Source organism: Camelina sativa, chromosome 11, assembly GCF_000633955.1.
Source record: "Camelina sativa cultivar DH55 chromosome 11, Cs, whole genome shotgun sequence".
NCBI lineage: Eukaryota > Viridiplantae > Streptophyta > Magnoliopsida > Brassicales > Brassicaceae > Camelina > Camelina sativa.
The window spans coordinates 22,497,879-22,500,401 of NC_025695.1; the positions used below are offsets into that span (position 1 = coordinate 22,497,879).

The 2,523-nt window shown below is 43.5% G+C and overlaps 1 protein-coding gene across 1 annotated transcript in view; it reads left to right on the top strand.

Moving 5' to 3' along the window:
- LOC104728225 (SKP1-like protein 14) overlaps nt 1-2,523 on the top strand; it is a 15,672-nt gene that overhangs the window by 12,522 nt on the left and 627 nt on the right. The gene's annotated exons all lie outside the window — the stretch shown is intronic.

Sequence of the window (2,523 nt, forward strand, 5' to 3'; positions counted from 1 at the left end):
CCCCACCAGGGTTTCAGACTAACCAAGGCCAGGAACAAGACCTAAGAGCAATGATTCAACAGTTGTTGATTGGGCAAACCAATGGGAAAATTAAGGAAGCCAAACAGTTTGCTGAGCTGAATCAAAGGTTAACATCACAATATAATGATCTGAATATGAAGTTTGAGGGACTTAACTCAAGAGTGAAGTATATGGAGAGCAATGTAGCATCCACTTCAGCTCCAAAACCCACCCAACTCCCTGGAAAAGCAGTTCAAAACCCAAGGGAGTTTACTGCCAAAGCCATTCATCTCTTTGAGGAGGAAGTCACTGGGGACAATGAAGTTCAGGTTGGGGAGGATTGGTCATTTCTTGAAGCTCAGAGTAAAGTTTGTGCAAAGCAGACTGACTCCGGTATTGCACTCGACCAGGTGCTCGAGCATGCACTCGACCGAGTGAGTGTTCGAGTGGCTGATCGAGCTGAAGAGTCAGAAGCTGTCAAGCCTGCTAAGTACATCCTTCCTGCTTACAAACCGCCTCTACCATTCCCAGGACGTTTCAAGGCACAGAAGCTTAAGGAATTAAGGGAAATCATTGAGAAAAAACAAATGTTGACTTTGCAACAAAAGGAAGAGAAGGCTTTGAAGGAAGAGGTTGTGATTGAGAAACAAGAAGAAGTGATGGCCATACAAGAGATCATCATTGCTTACCAAGAAGAAGAGAGAGGACCTGCCTTGGAACAGTATGATCCATATCCTCTCTATAAGGATTTTTTGCTTGATTTATCAAAGAAGAAGGCTCAAGCTCAAGATGAGAAGGATCTTGAAGACCTTGGAGGAGTAATCATCCCAATTAAGCTTAAGGATCCAGGTCCATTCTATCTGCCTTGCACACTTAGCTATCTTCACTACAACCAGTGCTTATGTGACTTGGGAGCATCTATCAGTGTGATGCCCTATTCTATAGCACAAAAGCTTGGGCACACTGACTTCAAGTCCACCAACCTTCATATATGCCTAGCTGATGGTTCAAACAGAGATGTGGTTGGCAAGTTGGAGAATATTCCAGTCAAGATAGGAAGAGCAAGGGTTCATACAGATTTTGTGGTATTGGAGATGGACAAGGAACCTGAAGATCCTATCATCCTTGGGAGGCCATTCTTAGCCACAGTTGGAGCTGTTATTGATGTTAAGGAAGATCTTGTGACCTTGAACATTTCTGAGGGTATAGCTATGAAGTTTAACATCTATAACCCAACCAACCTTCCTACCATTGATGATCAACCTTTTACTATCAAGGACAAAGGTGGTCATGAAGGTTTAAGTGAAGTGGCAACTCCAAAGGACAATCTCCCTCTTCAAGAAGATTCTGTGGAAAAGCTTAAGAGGTCAGTTCAAGAGTTGACTGGTATGGTTAAGGATCTCCAAGTCAAGCTAAACAAGAGGTCTTTGAGGAAAGCAAGACCAAGGCTCAAAATCAAGAAGAAATATGGTTTGTGTGTTAAGGGTGAGGTGATCAAGGATCAGACTCACAATGATCAAGAAGTGCCAGGGAGGATTTCATCACCTCCTTGGTATCTAAACAAAGCCTAAGAAGGCAGCCAAAGTCAAGCTTAGTGACTCTAAACAAGCTCACTAGGGAGGAAGTCCCTAAGGTATCCTTTGTAAATATGCTTTATTTTCTTAGTAGTTTTGATGTGTTTTGTTTTATGTTTGTGTTGGGCAGGCCTTTCAATGAAAGTGTAGATGGGTATGGAGAGATTTGGACTTGGGGAAGGAGATTCGCAAGCCCACTCGACCAGCCCACGAGAGGTACTCGACCGAGTTGGCAAAGAACTAAGGCCCACTCGATTCTCATTTCTCTAGAATGATCGAGTGGAGGGAAGAACAAGAAGAAAAATTTTGAAATTTCAAACTTTGGTCAAGGAGCTCGACCACGTGCTGGTCGAGTGTGGGGTCGAGTGGCAGCAAAAAGCAGGTCAAAGATTCTCATTTCAAATTTGAATGGTATGGACGCTCCACCCTTGTCTCCTTGCCCCCTTAGCTTCTTTAAATAAAGCCTTACACGATCCTATGTCTCTCACACTCTCTCACTTGCTCAAAACAACTAAAATCAAGTTTTAAAATCTCTCTCAAAGTTCATCTTTTGCTCAAGCTTAGCTCTTTTGAGTTTTTGGGTCACTAACCTATTAAACTTAAGCTTTGAGTCTATTCCCTTCAGTTCTATTCGAAAATGTCTTCAAGGATTACAAGGAAGTCTCAACAAGCGGTTGCAAGCTCCATGGAACGTTTTGAAGATCGCCTACAATCAAGAGGAGAAGCTGGAAGGACCACTCGATGCCCCACTCGAGCATGCACTCGATCGAGTGGTGGTCCGAGTGGTCGATCGAGCCAGCTGCCGCGTTCAAGAAATCAGTCAGTTGAGGAAGATCCTGAGAAAACTGAAAGTGAAGAAGAAAGGGAGTCAACTCTTAGTGATTTCATGAGGAGAAACAAGGCCAAAGGGAAGAGACCAGCAGTTGAGATTGAACAAGAGGAGGTTGAG